Source organism: Phyllostomus discolor, chromosome 2 (genome assembly GCF_004126475.2).
Source record: "Phyllostomus discolor isolate MPI-MPIP mPhyDis1 chromosome 2, mPhyDis1.pri.v3, whole genome shotgun sequence".
Lineage (NCBI taxonomy): Eukaryota > Metazoa > Chordata > Mammalia > Chiroptera > Phyllostomidae > Phyllostomus > Phyllostomus discolor.
In genome coordinates, this window is record NC_040904.2 from 123111708 (window position 1) to 123131914 (window position 20207).

At 41.0% G+C, this 20207-nt stretch overlaps 1 protein-coding gene and 2 pseudogenes across 1 annotated transcript in view; 2 read left to right on the forward strand and 1 right to left on the reverse strand.

The window, feature by feature from the left end:
* ADIPOR2 (adiponectin receptor 2) overlaps window positions 1-19967 on the reverse strand; it is an 82136-nt gene extending 62169 nt beyond the window's left edge. The window contains exon 1 of the mRNA XM_028531607.2: window positions 19794-19967. The gene's annotated coding sequence lies outside the window, so the exon portion shown is untranslated. The remainder of the gene's footprint in view (window positions 1-19793) is intronic.
* Window positions 2772-5823, forward strand: LOC114514014 (annotated as a pseudogene).
* Window positions 13348-14545, forward strand: LOC114514013 (annotated as a pseudogene).
* Window positions 19968-20207: the final 240 nt, after the last annotated feature.

Genomic DNA, 20207 nt, shown 5'->3' on the forward strand with positions numbered 1-20207 from the left:
AGTCATTCTCAAGCCTTCTGCTCACAAAATCTTAACTCCTAGAAGCACAAAAACATTTCAAATCAAACAGCAGTTTATTTTAAAGATATAAAGACAGGCAACACTTTGTATCATATATACTACTTTTTTCCCTAGCATAAAGTAGGTCAACTTTTAAGTAAAATCACATGGAACCTGTTCTAACTTACTGCCCCCACTCTACTGACCAACTTTATTCAGATGAAACCAGGCAAATCTTATTATTAAGAAAGCCAATGAAAGCCTACCACACACTGCTACTTTCATTTACCATTGGGGAAATACCTAATGGGAATCTTCCCGTGAAGATTTCCAAAATGCTGGAAAAAATGCAAACCCTTATTGCTCAGGGCCTGCATTAGGCCTACTAGAAATCAAGTCCACTGTTGGCCATCGAAAATCCTTCAACAATGTTTGTCAAAATTCAAAGAGCCCTAGAAGGTGTGACTCAGTTGATTAAGTGTCAGCCTGCAAACCAAAAGGTCACCAGTTTGATTCTCAGTCAGGGCACATGCCTGGGTTGCTGAACAGGTCCCCAGTTGGGGGCATGTGAGAGGCAACCAACTGATAGTGTCTCTCCCTCACTTCCCCTCATTCTAAAAATAAATAAAATCTTTAAAACTTTTTCAAAGAATTGTACATCTAAAAAGGGTACATTTTACTGAATGTAAACTGTACTTCAATAAACCTAACTTTTTAAAAATCTGACAAATACCATAAACATTGCAAAAATAATTATTTCATTCTCAATTCTAAAAAAAATCTGTTTTATGACATCCCCAAAAGTACAAAGCTAAGTTCTAAGGCTTTAAAAAACAAGGGGTTAGAGAAAAATAATGAACTTTCTCTTAATTTTTTTAAGTTATAGGACTCCTATGATATGGCCATCTCAAGAAATAACTTGTCTTTCAAGAACCTGAATTGACTTCTGGCCAAGACAGAGGCATAAAATTGACACACTGTGCCTTCTCACACAACCAAAAGAAGGATAACAAAAATTTAAAAACAACCAGAACTCACAGAAAATCTAACTGTATGAAAGTCCGACAACCAAGGAGTTAAAGAAGAAACATTCATCCAGGTAGGAGGGGCAGAGATGGGCAGCCAAGCAGAGAGGACTCACAGCAAGGTGCAGCTGGTGGACCCCAAGAGGCGGCGGATTGTGCAGACAAACCCGGAGCAACCACTGGGGAGCAAGACAGAGACAGCGCAACCCAGGGTTCCAGTACTGGGAAATAAAGCCTCAAATCTCCGACTGAAAACACCTGTGGGGGTTGAGGCCACAGTGGGAGAAACTCCCAGCCTCACAGGGAGTTCACTGGAGCGACTCACAGGGTCCTAGAATGTACACAAGCCCACCCACCCGGGGAATGAGCACCAGAAGGGCCCAATTTGACTGTGAGTTGTGGGGGAAGTGACTGAAAACCCGAAGAGAGGGGGGCTAGCGGCATTGTTCCCTCTCAGACCCCTCCCCCACATACAGCATTGCAACACAACACGTGGGTTGCCCTGCCATGGTGAACACCCAAGGCTTCTCCCCTTACTACAGAACAGGCACGCTGAGACCAAAAAAAAAAAAAAAAAAAAAGGCCCAAATGAAAGATCAGATCAAAGCTCCAGAAAATTACAACTAAGCAACAAAGAGATAGCCAACCTATCAGATGCACAGGTCAAAACACTGGTAATCAGGATGCTCACAGAATTAGTTGAATATGGTCGAAAATTAGATGAAAAAATGAAGGCTAAACACTATTACACTAAGTGAAATAAAGGAAAATGTACAGAAAACCAACAGTGACGGGAAGGAAAACGGGACTCAAATCAATGGTGTGGACAAGAAGGAAGAAACAAACATTCAACCAGAAGAGAATGAAGAAACAAGAATTCAAAAAAGTGAGGAGAGGCTTAGGAACCTCCAAGACATCTTTAAACGTCCCAACATCTGAATTATAGGGGTGCCAGAAGGAGAAGAGGAAGAGCAAGAAGTGGAAAAGTTATCTGAACAAATAATGAAGGAGAGCTTCCCCAATCTGGCAAAGGAAATAGACTTCCATGAAGTCCAGGAAGCTCAGAGAGTCCCAAAGAAGTTGAACCCAAGGAGGAACACACCAAGACACATCATAATCACATTAGCCAAGATTAAAGAGGAGAGAATCTTCAAGAGCAGCAAGAGAAAAGGAGAGACTTCCCTACAAAGGAGTTCCCATTAGACTATCAGCTGATTTCTCAAAAGAAATCTTGCAGGCAAGAAGGGGCTGGAAAGAAGTATTCCAAGTCATAAAAGGCAAGGACCTACATCCAAGATTACTCTATCCAACAAAGCTATCATTTAGAATGGAAGGGTAGATAAAGTGCTTCCCAGATAAGGTCAAGTTAAAAGAGTTCATCATCACCAACACTTATGTGAAATGTTAAAGGGACTTATCTAGGTAAAAGAAGATAAAAAATATGAACAGCAAAAAGACAACAAACTAAAGGGAATGGAGGTACCAGGTGGAGGGGGCAGAAGGGGAAGAAGGGAAAAACTGGACAACTGTAGTGGCATAATTAATAAAATATATTTTCAAAAAAGAAAAGAAACACAATAAAATGTGGTTGAGAGAAATGACATTTGGGTAAAATCTATAAAATACAGGGGTAGGCAAAAGTAGGTTTACAGTTGTTCATATGGCAAAATAGATAATACAAGAATAAAAAATAGGATGCTGACAAGACAGCTGAAGTATTGACAATACCAAGGAAATGTGTCATGATTTGAGAAGATAAGCTACAGAACAAGAAGTCAAAGTGCATCCACTGTGAATTTTGTGAATGATGCTCACCACATGATGGCAAAGCATCCTTCCATTTATCCAAACGAAGAGGAACTGGAGGCAGTCCAGAACATGGTGTTCCATACAGAGCAGGTTCTCAAAGTTGTGTCAAACTGAATCAATGAGCAGGAGAAAGGCAGCAGTGAGCATGCATAGTCTTAGAACTTGGATGTGCCCTCAGAGGACAACACCAAAGAAGGGACCTGGGAACAGAAAAGAGAGCACATGACCAGTACCCTGCAGGGCATGATGCATGTTGGAACAGCTGAACCTGGAGCTGGTGCTGCTATCTAAGAAGGAGTCTACGACTGCCCTCCTGGACAAGGTGGCTGACAACTTGGCCATCTAGTTCACTGTCATTACAGAAGACAACAAAATACTCCAATCTGCTGATGCTGCTGCAATAGTGATAAAAAAAAAAAACACAAAAGAGCCTCCACTGTCCCTGACCATCCACCTCACACCCCCCATTGTCAAAGAAATGGAAAAAGTATTAGCTGGAGAAACGCTATTATTCAAGGACCCCCTGGACATCCTGGACAGGAAGAAATGCCTTGCTGCTTTGGTGTCTCTCCAATACACCAACTGGTTCCAGGTTAGATCCAAAAGGCTGCAATCACGTGTTATTGCCATCCAGGTCCTGAGTTACCTGTGTACCCAACATGTCCACCTGAGGTCCTCTAAGAGGATGGCCCCTTGAGCTTCTCTGTGAGAAGCCCATCGGCACAGCCAACACAGACATGGGTGCTAGAACATCTGGCATTAGGCATCGTGATGCCTGATGGTTCTAGTACTTATGAGCCTTGTGAAAAAGAAGCCACTGATGCTATTAGGCATCTAGACAGACAGCAATAAGAAGATATCACAGAGTGTGCAGCACTGCAACTCACTGCATTTGGCCAGCTGCATAAAGACCTGAGTATGGATCCTCTGCCTCTGAAGATGCCCAAAAAACAAAAGAATGAAAACCCAGGGAAGCCCTGACTGGTGCTGGATGAGCATCATCCTGCAAAATGAAAGGCTGCCAATTCGATTCCTGGTCAGGGCACATGCCTGTGTTGTGGGTCCAGTCCTTCACTGGGGCACATGCAAGAAGCAACTAATCACTGTTCCTCTCCCTCTTTCTCTCTCCCTCCCCCTTTCTCTAAAAATAAATAAATAAAACCTAAAAAAAAAAAGAAAGAAAACCCAGCAGACTACACAGTTTAAATCCATCCCACTATCCAGTACCACGTATGCCATTATGCCAATGAAATGCCCAATGGAGGAGGATGGAGAGGAAAAGTCTCCCAGCAAAACAAAAAGTCAGAAGAAAAGTCAGGGCCTCTGCAGGCTATGAATGCCCTGATGAGGCTGAAGTACCTGAAGCCTGGGCTGCAGTGTAAACTTGTTTCCCAAGACAGCAGCCCATTCAAGGCCTCTGGACCCCCAAAGACTGCCAAGCTGCATGTGGCTGTTAAGCTGTTACAGGACATGGGCTTGCCTACAGAGATTCCAGTAACAGGGAGGACTCACTGAGGAGACAGAGGCCATGCCAGCCGTAGTGGCCCTGCTGCTCATGGTAGAAGCTGCTTCAATCCCCAGTGCTGCCGCTAATTCATATCCCACTGCCAAGCAGGGGCCAATCCTTACCAAGCATGGTAAGAACTCTGTCATGGAGCTTAACAAGAAAAGGTATGACCTCAAGCAAGAGCACATCCCAGAGACTGGTAGCAGCCACAACAAGTACTTTGTCACAGAGGTCAATGTAGATGTACAGAAGTTTCAAGGTGCAGAATGGTGGCAAAAGCATAGGCTGCCCTTGCTGCACTGGAGAAGCTGTTCCCCGATGTCCCTCATGCCCTGAAGCCAATTAACAAGAAGAGAGCACCTGTGCCTGTCAGAGGTGGGCCAAAATTTGCTGCTAGGCTTCATAATCCTGGCTTTGGTATGGGAGGCCCCATACACAACGAAGTGCCCATACCCCCAAACCTTTGAGGGCAGGTAAGAGGAGGGAACATCCGTGGCCAAGGAAGAGGATTTGCTGGTACCAACCATGGAGGCTACATGAATGCTGACACTGAGTATGGCATCTATGGGTACGGAAACAACCTGGCAACAGTTGGCTACAGTCAGTTCTACAGCAATGGAGGGCATCCTGGGAATGCTGGTGGTGGCGGAAGCAGGGAAGCAGTGGTAGCTCCTCCCGCTATGGCTCCTACTACCAAGGCATCAACTACAACCTCTCCAGTGCCCCCAGAAACATGCCAGGAATAGGAATCAACCACATAAGGGCCACAGAAGCCCTCCTTGGGTTCAGGCTACTAATCCCACCCAGACCAGCAGCAGTCCTACAACCAGAGCCAATGCAGCAACTATGGACCCCCACAGGGAAAACAAAAAACCCCTAGTCATGGCCAAGACAACAACTACTCCTACTCCAACTCCTACAGCTCCTCCAAAGGGCGGCTGCCGCTCTGACTACAGCTAAGAGAGCAAATTCAACTACAGTGGTAGCGGAGACCAAGGCAGCAGGAACAGCTATAGTTCAGGTAGCTCACCTACAACCCAGGTTCACAGGGGGGGGTACAGAGAAGGTTCTGCAGGTGGCTCCTCCTATTAAAGCAAACAAGGAGGTAATGGTCACACTGAACTACAATTCCCCAGCATCCAGCCAGAATTACAATGGCCCTCCCAGCTCCTACCAGTCATCACAGGGAGATCACAGCAGAAACGCAGACCACAGCATGAACTACAGATAAAGCCCTGAGGGTGAAGATTTATAGCTTCTGCACTTACCCCTCCTCCCTGTAAGATTCAGTTTTATGCATCACAGTTAACATGTCTGCAGTCCCTCTAGGTCCCCTTGACCTACCGCATCCACATTGCCATGTTGTAACGTACAGCTCTGAGACCTGTTCTGTGACCCATATTTAGCTGTTTTGGGGTCTCTACATCTTCAGAGGTTTGTTAGTTATCATTACAACTAACTTTGTCCTAGTCAAGTTCTGAGGTCTTAACAGTTCAGTATCCTTCTATTTACAATCAGTGTTAGTTAACCCAATTTGGTTTGAAATAGTTACAGAAGGGATACTTCATCTATTAATGCTATTGTGGAGTGAGTTAAACAAGTTTTCTGTATTTTAATGCTTTAGTGTTTCAGTTTTATAAGTGAAATTTTTATTTTAAAAAGCCATCAAGGGAGAGTGGGGGGGTGGGTTTGTATGTCTGGATCATTCAGGCAGTACAGCTGAATGTAGACAAATAAAGAAAAACAAATAAATAATAATACAAGAAAAAACTGTTTCACATGTAAACATACTGTTGCCCACTACCTGTATGCTCTATATCTACAGCTCTAGGTTCTAGTTCTGGATCAAGTAATTGACCAATCACATTACTCTGGTCCAGAAATCACAAACTTGAACACGTGAAGCAGCCTGGTGAAAAATAAAAAGGCTATTATTGTGCTGAACTGAAACTGCTTAAGGACTGCTCATGAGTTTTCTCATGTTTCACATGCCATCTGTTAAGGACCACTCACAAGTTTTCTCGTGTTTCGCGCACCATCTGTTATGGACTTTAGATGTCAACACACTGTCTTGTCCACACCGAATGAAGCGATCTCATTGGTGGAAACCATGCAGGTCAATCTACGAAAAACCATATAATTGCACGAACCCATAAAGCATTGCAATTACATTGTATTTTGGTCATTCGAATAGTCTTCATCTTCAAGTTCCTGGTGCTTTTAGAAATGCCCTCTCTCAGAAAAAGGAAGGAAACCAACGAAACTGATACACTTCCGGAAGTATTTAATGATAATTTATCAGATATTCCTAGTGAGATCGAAGATGCGGATGACTGTTTTGACAATTCCGGAGACAATTCTACTGATTCTACTGACAGTGAAAATTATTAGATCTGTAAGGAAGCGCAAGGTGGCGGTGCTTTCAAGTGATTCTGACACTGACGAAGCTACTGATAATTGTTGGTCTGAAATTGACACATCACGCTTATAAATGTTTAAAGGTCAGGCTGGGGTCACTACATTTCCATCTCAGTGTGACTCTGTACCCTCTGACTAATTTCTTTTTTGGTGATGAATTGTTTGAGATGGTGTGCAAACAGCTGTCCAACTATCACAATCAAACTGCAATGAAACGCAAAACACCATCTAGAACACTAAAGTGGTCTCCGGTTACACAGAAGGACATCAAAAAATTCCTTGGCTTAACTATTCTGGTGGGTCAAACAAGAAAAGATAGCTTTTAAAAAACTATTGGTCAACAGATCCTTTGATATGTACCCCTATATTTCCACAGACAATGAGTCGCCATAGATTTGAGCAAATATGGACATTCTGGCATTTCAATGATAATGCCAAAATGGACAGTCGTTTGGGGAGACTCTTCAAGATCCAACCTGTGCTAGATTTTTTCCTGCATAACGATATGCAAACCAAAGCAACAGTTGTCTTTGGACGAGGGAATGATTCCATGGAGAGGACGTTTAAAATTTCGCATGTACAACCCAGCGAAAATAACAACACAGTTTACTTGTTCAGATGGTCTGTGAGAGTGACACCGGCTATATCTGCAATATGGAGATACACACTGCTGAAGGAAAGAAATTGCAAGAAACTGTTCTTTCAGTCCTTGCACCCTATCTTGGCATATCGCACCATATTTACCAGGATAATTATTACAATGCTACATCTACTGCTGAATTGCTGCTACAGAACAAAACTAGAGTCTGTGGGACTACTAGGGAGAGTAGAGGTTTACCACCAAATTTGAAAAAGGAAACATCAAGAATGAAGAAAGGTAACATAATATTTTCCAGAAAAGGCGATATTCTTCTCCTAGCATGGAAAGACAAGCAGGTTGTCCGAATGATATCAACGATCCATGACACTTCTGTCTCGACAACAGGAAAAATAGAAAAACAGGAGAGAATATTGTAAAACCTACCTGCATCAAGGAATACAATGTCCACATGAAAGGTGTTGACCATGTGGATCAATTCCTTTTGTGTTGTTCCATTCTAAGGAAAACGATGAAATGGACAAAAGAGTAGTGCTGTACCTTATAAACTGTGGACTTTTCAATTCACTTAGAGTGTACAACATCCTCAATCCACAAGCAAAAATGATGTATAACAGTTTCTGCTCTCGGCGGCGAGAGACTGGATAATGGATGACAATAATGAAGGCTCTCCGGAACCAGAGACAAATCTGTCCAGCCCTACCCCTGGGGGTGCAAGGAGAGCACCTCGTAAAGATCCACCCAAAAGGTTGTCAGGTGATATGAAGCAGCATGAACCTATGTGTATTCCAGTGAGTGGAAGGAAAAAATTTCCTACGAGAGCCCACAGGGTTTGTGCCGCCCTTGGAAAAAGGAGCGAACCTAGATACTTATGTAAATTTTGTTTGATCCCTCTTCATAGAGGAAAGTGTTTTATGCAGTACCATACATTAAAAAAGTACTAGGAACTTTAATTGTTTAATTAGTTGTTTAATTGTTTTGCAAATAAAAATGTTATAATTATTGAAAAACAACACCTAAAGTGCATTATGATCTGTAGTTATGATGATTTAGATAACATGCAGTTTGCCCAGAAAAGTGCGGTCCCTGGTATATGTCTTAGAGTTTTCTATGCGGTACGCAATGTGTTAAAAGATTTACAACCCAAGCACACTTTCCCTCCCAGGAGCATGCCTGTGCCTTTCCCTTTCTTCCTCTTCTCCCCCTACAAGTGTCAATCTCCTAAACCCTAAGGGACGCCACAAGACTTGCAACCAGGGAAGCAATGGGCAGCAGCAGCTTGTCCAGGGCTACCCAACCCCCTGAACTTGTCCCCGCAGCCCCCTTTGCTCTGACTTCCAGTGAAAGGACAGCAGCCCTGCCCTGGATGACTTCTTTTCCAGAACCTTTCTAAACAGCCAAGAAGCCCTGCCCAGGCTCTCCCATGTTGCTTCTTCTGTCCTAGGCCTTTCCTTGTTTCATTGCCCCAGCTTTAATAAATATACTCTAAAAATTAAAAATTAAAAACAATTTATGTCCTGGCTGATGTGGCTCAGTGGACTAAGTGCTGGGCTATGACTGGAAAGGTGGCACATTCGATTTCCAGTCAGGGCACATGCCTAGGTTGAGGGCCAGGCCTCCAGTTAGGGGCATGCAAGAGTCAACCAACTGCCCTTTCTCTCACACGTCAATGTTTCTTTCCGTCTCTTTCTACCTCCTGTCCCTTCTCTCTAAAAATAAATAAAATCTTTATTAAAAAAGATTAACAATTCAAATTTACAATATACTTTGTTAAACAGCTCTATGTTAAATGCCTATGCATATAAAAAAATTATATTAGATCCCTGCCTCATATCATCTACCAAAAAGAATTTTTTTCAGCCAGAAGAATCAAGACCTAAATGTAAAAAAAAAGTCTGAAACTTTTAGAAAGAAATATGGGAGACTCCCAATGATCTCAGGATACAAAATAGATTTCTTAAAACACAAACACAAACCATTAAGAAAAATGATAGATCTGATAATCACTTTTATTCAAAACAAACCATATAAAAATTAACAGATAAGACACAGAGAATAGATTTTTGCAATTCACTTATGAGACATAACCAGAATGTAAAATCAACTCCTAAAATCAAATTATAATAACAACCCAATTGAAAAGGTAGGAGAGGGAACAGCCCATTCATGAAAACCTGAATAGTCACTCAACATTTGAAAACATGCTCAATCCCATAATTAAAAAACTAAAATTAAGACAATGTGATATCGTTTCACACTCATCTCATTTGTAAATATGTAAAAAACTGACAATTTCAAGGATCATGCATGGTTTGGTAACAGGAAATTCTGATTCTAATGCTACAAAATGCTAAGTGGTACAATTTGGGGGAGCAACTTGGCAATATTTCCATAACCTCTGACCCAGTAATTCTATTTCTAAGTAATTTACCCTAGAGAACTTCATTTCAAACTTAGTACACACACAGACACACTGCAAAAACACTTATCCTTACTGCCTGCAATATAACCTGATACTGTCCCACCCCATTTTAACTCCTAAATTGATTTCCCAATCCCTTAATGGCTTCCAACATGTAGTTTGAAAAACTTAACCAATGTGCACAAGGATTCCCAATCAGGAATGTTCAATGTAGTGACAAGAGAAAAAATTCTGAGACATCCTAAAGTAAACTACAGCAGGTGGGGAGAGTGAGAGACAAGAGTGGTTAACCAGTTAACAGCTGTGAGCCAACTAACAATAGACTTGCTCACATTCCCGACGGTACCTTGGAGCTTTGAATAAACTTCTATCAAGACCACCAGACACCACCACATCCTGCTTATGCATGCACTTCTGGGACTTGCCCAGCACCAATCAACAGTAAATATTCTTCCTTAAGGACTGTGCACCTTCCTTAAGAACAGCCTTCCTTCATCTTTCCCACCCACTTATCTGTAGCCAATGCAAATTCTTTCAAAACAACTTAAACCTGTCTTCCTCAAAACATAATTTATATACATGGGTGGGCAAAAATAGGTTTCCAGTTTAAAGTACATGAGAGTTGTTCCTGTATTACTGTATATTAATCATTGTATTATTGTATAATTATTGTACTGTATTAACTGGAAACCTACTTTTGCCCACCCCTGTATATGAAAGAGCCCGTGAACTCAAGGGCACAGGACACGCTGCCTTCTCCATCTAGCCCTGCAGCTGATGGCTTAGACTGCACTCCCAGAACCTGTCCTTTCCTGGTCACCATTTGGCTCAATAAACCCTTTCTTTCAGAAAAGCCTTCTGCTATGAAAAGATTCACAAAACACTCATCCTTACTACCTGAAATACAACCTGATACTTTTCTATCTAGTATTTTAACAGTAGCATTGTTTTTAAGGAAAAAAATGGAAACAATGTAAACACCTATCAACATGAGAATAAATTTAAACTGTATTCTTACAATATAACAATATAGCAGATAGATGTAATGATGATAATAAAGTTGAACCATATGAAAACTGCCATTTTTGTGGGTAAAAATGGTAAAAGATCAATTTCATATGACCCTAAAAAGCAAGTTTCATTAAAAAAAAAGTTACAGAATAGGCAGGAAACTTTCCATAAAGTTTGAAAATATGCAAAACAGAATTACAATCTGTTTGTAAATATATTCCTATGAAGCAATTACATAAAAACAGGCATTAGGAATGATCAGCAACATTCAGGATAATCATTACTTCTGGGAAGTAAAATATAATCCAGAAAATGCTTCAACTGTGTGTTCTCTTTCCACTTTTTCTTCAAAAAATGGGAAGTATGGGGAAATGTTCAGATTTAGATTTATTTATTTTTAGAGAGCAGGGAAGGGAGGGAGAGAAACATCAATGTGTGAGACAAACATGGATCTGTTAGCTCTCGTGCCCCCCACTGGGGACCTGGCCCACAATCCAGGCACATGCCCTGACTGGGAATCAAACGAGCAACCTTTAGATTCACAGGCCAGCACTCAATCCACTGAGCCACACCAGCCAGGGCAGAATGTGTTAAGATTTAATATAGTATGATGGATATATGGATGTTAATTATACTGACTCTTTGTTCTGTATTTTTTTAAATATCACAAGAATAAAAAAGTTTGTGTTAGCCAAATAAAACACACATCTGCAACCTAATTCAAACCAACTCCCTTACAAAATCTCTTTCCTTAACTTAAAATGCTAATGTTTAGCCCTCACGTTTTTTTAACTAGGGTCTCTAGTCAAAAACAAAAATAGCACCCTGGCTGGTGTGGCTCAGTGGATTGGGGGCCAGCCACTGCATTGGGGGACAGCCTAGAACGGAAAGGTTGCCAGGTTGACTCCCAGTCAGGACACATTCCTGGGTTTCAGGCCAGGTCCCCAGTTGGGAGCATGCAAAAGGCAACTGATCCACACACCTCAATGTTTCTCTCCCACTCTTTTGCCCTCCCTTCCCCTCTCTCTAAAAATAAATAAATAAATAAATAATCTTTTTTTTTTTTAGAAAAAGTAGAACAAATCAATGTTTCAAAAATCCCTCCCTCTCAAAAATCAATAAATTTTAAAAATTTTAATTCTATTGTTCTGTGGTCATCCATTAAAAAGCTTTGAAGTATCCTTTCTCACAGGTATTTCCCCCCTGCCTGAGGATATTTTGGCAGCTTCCAGAATTTAGTTTTCTTTTTCCTCTGTCAAGACTTACTGTATGTCCCCTCTAATACATGGTATACTTCAAAACAGAAAAGTCAAAACTATGGGTTACATGAAACAAATCCCCTATTTAATCTATTCCTTAACTTCCAAAACTGAAAAGTAATCAGGTATATTAATTATTCCTAAAAAATAGGTCCTAGAATATCAGTCTTACTTATATCATTAAATAAAGCATGAACTAGAGACTATACACCAAGATGACAATTTTATACTATAAATTTTCAAGGTTATATTCCACAAAGACTCTGAAAAGGTTATTTTTAACAAAGTTAAAACACTTTACTCACTAGCAACCCCAACAGAACAAGATCCAATTTAGGTTTTAAAGAGACTGTTTACTCAAGACCTGCTATATACCAAGGTTGCTATCTGATATGAAGAAAGCTGTATACTCCTTACCCTCATGAACTAGATAGCCACTGAAAAGTCACCAGATCCTATTTTAGCAGAAGTGGCAAATCATACTGTTTTCAGGCTCCAAGTAGGGAATCTAAACAGAGGAGCAGCTCTAAAGGATTACTCGGGAGAACAATTAGAGAACGTAGGCCCCACCTAAAGTAATTCTAAATTATATCTCCCAGTGAGATAGAATATCTTGCAAGGAATGTTTAACAGCCAAACAGATAAAGATTTTTTTTTAAAGGTGGCAATGGCATGTTGACTCTAGATCTCACCAACACCCACATTTCTGATGAGAATTTACATTGCTGTGACCTTTTTGATGGCAGTCAGGCAATATACCTCAAAATGAAAAACATATTTCCTTCAACCCAGTAATTAGATTCTTAGAAAGTTACTCTGAAGAGTCATTAGCAGCAGCCACTACCCTCTATCCTGCCCACTCTCTGCATCTCTTGAGAATGTACTATCGCCTTTCACTGTAATAAATCTTGCCACTATCACTTAAAAAAAAAAGTCATTAGCATGCAACAATTGTATATGCAAGGCACATTTACAATACACAATAAACAACCTAAATGTCCAGCAATAGGAACACTATTAAATTATGGCATACTCAGTAAAATACTAAAGAGCTATCTAAAAAGAACAGAGTAGATGCAGATGTATTAACATGGAAAGTTATTCATGAATATTATTTTTTAAAGCACACTATGAGACAAGGGCTGTTTCCCCCATACCTGGAAGCATGATTCCAAACTACAGCCTGAGACGGGCTGGCTGGTGTCAGTGGTGAGGTTTTCTGAGAATTGCTCACTGAGCCCATCTGCAGACAACATGCCCAGCAGAAACAAACACAAGCCACAGGGCCACCTACATCACTTACAGAATTAATAAAGTGGGCCCTCTCACTTACACAGAGGGGTTTCTACAATAGTAGAAAGCTCCCTATAAATCCAATGTGGAGATTTTCAAATTGCAACCAAAGACACCTGCAAAGTACTGGCAAAGCTAATGATGTTTATAGCACAGACTGGTCACTGCTGCCCAAAACATCTATAACTTTCCTCAAGAGCAGAAAGATCTGCTTTCCTACAATTACACTACACTATCCTGAATCTAGATCTTGCACTAACAATTTGCAAAGCTCTGATCTCACTGAGAGGAATCCCATCAATCCATCATTTGCTAATGCAACTTCTACATTGTGCTTCTACATTGCCATAGAAGCATCTAAGACCTTATATACTCATATTGTGACTGGTGAGAATACAAGCACAAAATACAAGAATAAAGTACCAAAAATACAAGAATCACAGAATTTCACGTACATATGTCAAGAAACAGCAATGTAACTGCACTCAAGATATCTTTGGGAGTGATAACTGAACTCTACAGAAGAAATTATGCCAAAAAAATGTCACAACTGCATGCTTCTCTAAGGTCACAAATTAGTTGCTGTCTTGAAATTCTTCCTAAAGAAGGATGAACAAGAGGAACAGGACAGTAACTCAATGCTAGTACAGTATGCCGCAGGGAAGGAGGACTCCAAACACAAGAAAAGGTTGAAAACATTATGAAAGTGCTTCAAAAACAAAAGGAAAAAACAGGTGTTTTTCAGCCATCCATTAGACTCATAATCTCCAAGACTGCAAAATAACAACTAAAGCAGCTAACAATCTCTAAGGAGGTATTATAAGTAAAGATGATGCTCACAAACTTTGTAACCAGATTAGTGGGAACTCATGAGCTTTTTCTAACGTCTATCCCTTTATGCAAAGGTTTCTGCAGCAGCACCAAACCAAAGAGAAGTAACAAAATCTGTTTGCTGCACAAACATCTCGTCACATGGTACTCCTAAAGATCATTCAGTCATTCACTGAGCATGACTATGGCCTCCCATTTTATGGACAAAAACTCTGGGGAAGACATGATGGTAGGAATCAGTGCTACGAAAAATGATGGCTCAGACTCCTGGCCAAAATGGAGGCGTAAGTAAATATACTGTGCCTCCTCGCACAACCAGAAGGATAACAAAAAAATTAAAAACAAAAAACAACCAGAACTGACAGAAAATCGACTGCATAGAAGTCCAACAACCAAGGACTTAAAGAAGAAACATTCATCCAGATGAATCCAGGTGAGGAGGGACAGAGAGGGGCAGCCAGGGCAGAGAGGACTCACAGTAACACAGTGGCTAGAGGACCTGGGTGAGCAAGGTATCGGCTGGCAAACCAGGCGGTTCCACATTTGTGTAAGGATAAACCACGAGGAACAACTGGGGAGAGACAGACTGCGCAACCCAGGGTTCCAGCCTGGGGAAATAAAGCCTCAAAACCTCTGACTGAAAAAACCTGTGGGGGTTGTGGCAGTGGGAGACATTCCCAGTCTCTCAGGAGAGTTCATTGGAGAGACCCTCAGGGGCACCAGAAAGGCCCGATTTGCTTATGGGTAGCAGAAGAAGTGACTGAAAGCTGGCAGAGAGCCGAGCAAGCGACATTGTTTCCTCTCTGACCCCTCTTCCACATACAGAGCCACAGCGCAGGGTTACCCCATCCTGGCAAATACCTAAGGTTCTGCCCCTTACTACCTAACAGGCGCACAGAGATAAAAATATATGGCCCAAATGAAAGAACAGATCAAAGCTCCAAAAATATAACTAAGCAACAAAAAGATAGCCAACCTCTCCAATTCAGAGTTCAAAACACTGGTAATCAGGATGCTCACAGAAATGGTTGAATATAGTCACAAAATAGAGGAGAAAGTGAAGGCTATGCAAAGTGAATAAAGGAAAATATACAGGGAACCAATAGTGAAGGGAAGGAAACTGGGATTCAAATCAATGATTTGGAGCACAAGGAATAAACATTCAACCTGAAAAGAATGAAGAAACAGAAATTTAAAAAAATGAGAAGAGGCTTAGGAACCTCCAGGACATCTTTAAATGTTCCAACATCCGAATCATAGGGGTGCCAGAAGGAAAAGAGGAAGAGCAAGAAATTAAAAACTTATTTGAAAAAACAATGAAGGAGAACTTTCCTAATCTGGCAAAGAAAATAGACTTCCAGGAAGTCCGGGAAGCTCAGAGTCCCAAGGAAGTTGGACCCAAGGAGGAACACACCAAGACATATCATAATTATATTACCCAAGGTTAAAAATAAGGAGAGAATCTCAAAAGCAGAAAGAGAAAAGGAGACAGTTACCTAAAAGGAATTCCCATAAAACTGTCAGCTGATTTCTCAAAAGAAATCTTACAGGCAAGAAGGGGCTGGAAAGAAGTATTCGAAGTCATGAAAGGCAAGGACCTACATCCAAGATGACTCTCTCCAGCAAAGCTGTCATTTAGAATGGAAGGGCAAATCGAGTGCATCCCAGATAACGTCAAGTTAAAGGAGTTCATCACCACCAAGCCCTTATTATATGAAATGTTAAAGGGACTTACCTGAGGAAAAGATCAGTAAATATGAACAGTAAAATGACAACAAACTCAAATATCAACAACCAAACCTAAGAAAACAAAAACATAAACAAACTAAGCAAACAACTAAAACAAGAATAGAATCACAGAAATGGAGATCACATGGAGGGTTATGGTGGGGGGGATGGGGGTAAAGGTACAGGGAATAAGAAGCATAAACGGTAGGTACAAAATACACAGGGGGAGGTTAAGAACAGTATAGGAAATGGAGAAGCCAAAGAACTTATATGCACAACCCAAGGACATGAACTAAGGAAGGGGGGAATGTGGGTGGAGGGGTAGTGCAGGGCAGAGGGGAAGGGGGGAAAAATGGGACAACTGTAGTAACATAATCAATAAAATATATTTTTTGAAAAACAAAAAATAACAGCTCAATGGCAAATAACTACCTGGACACACAAAGATAAGAATATGATGTCTGCTAGAATTGATCCAGTGAGTCTGAACACTGAATCCTAAACTGTTGCAGAAGAAAATTCCAGAGTAACGCTACAGATGCCTTGATTTTATCAAGAGCACAAGAATATGGGCATTAGATGCTGAAGATTACATTCCAGAAACTTAAGTTCTGGAAGCTGAGGAAGAGAAAACCAGGAACAATAAGGATGGCTGGGGAAGTACCAGTCTCAGTGAGGGGGATTATGGTGATGGTAAATGGGTTCATGCGCACCACTCTTCTAATGATGAACAAGAAATCTCTAAGAAGCTGAACAGCTTCAAGGAAGAGCCAGAATGCCCAGTCAAAAAAATTATAAGCATTACTTCAGAGAAAAGCAGCTGGTACTACAAGATAAACATTTGAGAGAAAGATTAAAAGAATGAAGTAACTCCCAGCAAGTTTCCCATTCCAAGGAGAATGCTAAGTTTGTGTCAATCTGCAAATTAGTGAATTAAGAATGTTTATTTGCATCAAAAGTTGAGAAGTACTATTATTTTTAAAACTACCCCCAAAAACATAGTGCTAAACAATGACTGGTCTGATCTCATTTTTTAAAAAACTGCAACACCAAAAAACAAGCCTTAATATAAACTAAATTTTAATTAACAGCAATGCAACAATATTGGCTCATGAACTATAACAAATATGTCACATTAATGCAAGATGTTATTAACAAGGAAAAATGGGGGAATGGACAATATGGGAACTTTCTGTACTACCTGGATAAACTTCTGTAAATATAAAACAGCTCTAAAAAATAAAGTATTAGTTTTATTTAAACCTGCATATGTAGACAGATTTGCAATTGTTTATTTGTAAATGGAAATGGAAAAAGTGAAATAGAAAGAAGAATATAAGGAATTTTTACATAATATACCTCTGGACTGTCTAAAAACTTTCTACACTGAACAGCACTCTAAGGAGAGGCTCTGTGCATATTGTGAATCTCAGTCCTGAAATCATACTACATGGTTTCAAATCCCAGCTCCACTATTAACAAGATGACAAATTTGGGCACTGAATTTCTCTGTGCCTTAGTTTCCTCATCTGTAAATAGGGATGGTAGCATGTGTACCCACAGAACTGCTATAGGTATTATATGACTTACTAAATGTAAAGTGTTAGAAAACTAGTACATACTAAGTGCTCAATAAATGATGTCCACCACCATCACCAAGTATACATTATTATCAAGCATCTATTATTCCTAATTTTTTTAAATCTCTGACTAGCAAGACAAGTCAGGAAAACTTCCTTCATCAAGTAGAGGATCTTTGATGCAGAAAATATGTATGTATTAATTGCCAAATAAAAATAACCTGAGATTTTTTAAAGCAAATTACAAATCAACAATTTGAGCCAATTTATACAAAAATAGTCACTGACATTCTATAAGGATAATCACAAAAACAAATCCCTCTGAGTGGTGTGACTCTGGATAATTTTTACTTTCTCCTTTATACTTTTCTGACTCATTTTAATTTTCTACATAGAATGTACATCATTTTTAATAAAATAGGACTCAGGTAACTTTTTCTATTCAGGGCCAGATAATAAATAGTTTAAGCTCTGCAGGCCATATGGGCCTATGTCACCATTACTTAACTCTACCACAAAGTAACCATAGACTATATCTACATATGTATGTATATTCACATGTATGCATATTGTCTGCATATGAATATGTCCCAATAAAAAATTTACAAGGCAGCTGGCAGGACTTGGCCCGCAAGCTGTGAGGTTTGCTGACCCCTAAAATGAAGAATAAAACAAAATCATTTTCATTTGGGAAAACAAACTTTGATTTATACCAAAGAAAGTGCATTAGTTATACTGATACTATTGATGAAAAAAACTAATCACTTATTAACTCACACAAGTCTAGGGATAGAAAAACATTCTGGAAATTCTCCTGTCATCCCTACTACCCCAGTAATAAAGAGAAAATTTTCCTGAAGTCTAAATAAAAGTATGCACTGGTGGGTGGGCAGTTAAAACAGAAGTTAAAAGAAATATGCCCTTCATATTTAAATTACTTTGAAATTATTCAAAGTTCCACATGTGTGGAAGTCCTGAGTACTCATGAAATTATTTTAGTTACAAATCATCATAATCACCACTCTTGACAAATTTCTGAGAAAGAATGAAAACACCTATGAACAGCAGCATCAGAAATGAAATTAAAAATTAGAGTGAAACGAAATGAAATAAAATTTGAAATTAGAGTGAAATGAAAAATTAGAAAAGAAAAGCCTATGAAATGCTAACAGAGTAAGTGTCAGAGTCCAGTGAATGAAGAGACATAATGGTAGCCCTAAGTTTGAGGGCACTTCAAACTGCGGAAGTGACAATAGTGTGTGATCTCCCCCCCCCCCCCAAGCAAAACAAAGTTTTGGCCTTAAAGGAATTATTTCTTTGGGAAGAGTTTTGTGATCAAATTATCTTAAGTGTTATATTTTTTGGAGTTTTAAATGCTGTCGGGGGTGGGGGGCTGTTTTTGGAAGAGATAACAATGGGAATAACGCTGACGCCTGAGAAATCCAGAGTCCAAAAATAAAAACTCTAAAAACCATTGTACTTTTAAAAAGAAAGCCAACAGCCTCCAATGAAGTCAAATCAACCAGTGGACTTCCCAGGTGGAAAAGTCCCAGGTGGACACCTGAGCGTTTCTACCAAAATTCATTGTTGGGACATCACGTTAAGTTGTTAAAATTCCAGAAGCAAACGTTTAAATAAGGTCAAAAGTCAGGGGGAGGGAAAAGTACTTATTATTTTTCAATCCAAACTCTCTCACAGACCCCCAACACGGATTTAAACCCTGTTTTCGGCAGTTCTAAAAGCAGCACACAGGGACAAAAAAGCCTGATGGGGCTTGGGAAAACGAGGCCCAAGTTTCTCTGCCAACAAGGCTGCCCGAAACGCCACCTAAGACGAGAGGAAAATCTTCCCACTGCATATATTGTCAAAGTAGTGAGTACTAAGCAGAACCCATTCGAAGCCTGCACCAAAAAAATTCCTAGAAGTGACAGAAGGGAAGGAAATGAAGAATCGGAGAGCAGATTCCCTCCGTGAGCAGTAAGGACGGACAAGCACGCAAACAGAGGAGAGCTACGAGTCTCTGGACCCTCCGCTGGGAGAGGCGAGGCGGGCGGTGGGTGCCAGGCTCAGGAGACAGCGGTTGAAAGGAGGGCGGACCCAGGCCCCTCACCGTCTGCCGCGCCCTCCACCGTACTGCCCACTGCCCAGGGCGGCGGGTCGTGTTAGAAGGCCAAGTTCAGAGGTGAGACGAGAGCGCGCTCCTCGGCCCACGCTCGGACACTCGCCCCCTCAGCCGTCACCTCCTCCCCGACCCCGAGCCTCTCTCTACCTCTTCGCCCGGGAAACGGCACTCACTCTCCAGAGACACTCACCTAGAGCTTGTTGCCGCCTCGCCACAGGTCTCGAACTCCTCCGGAATCACAGCTGAGGGGAGGGGGAGGAGGGGGGGGCCGAGGAGGGAAGGGGCCCAACCCGATGGAGCCGAGCCGCTGCCGCCGCCGCGATACTAAGTGTGAGATCGTGCGCGCGCCGCCGTGACCGCCACCGCCCCGTCCGCCCGCCCCTACGACCGCACGTCGCCGTGACGTAAATCGCACGAGGCAGTAAGACCCAATAAGACCACACCTCAAGCGCAGCCGCGCTGGCCAAAACCAGAAACGTCCTGTCTGACAAAATAGAACCTGGGTGCATCTTGGGAATTGTGGTTCAACCATGGTCTGAATAAAAGCAGTGCTGAGCGTTGAGGAACCGAAAGAAAGCGCTCCACGGTCGCTCACATAAATTCC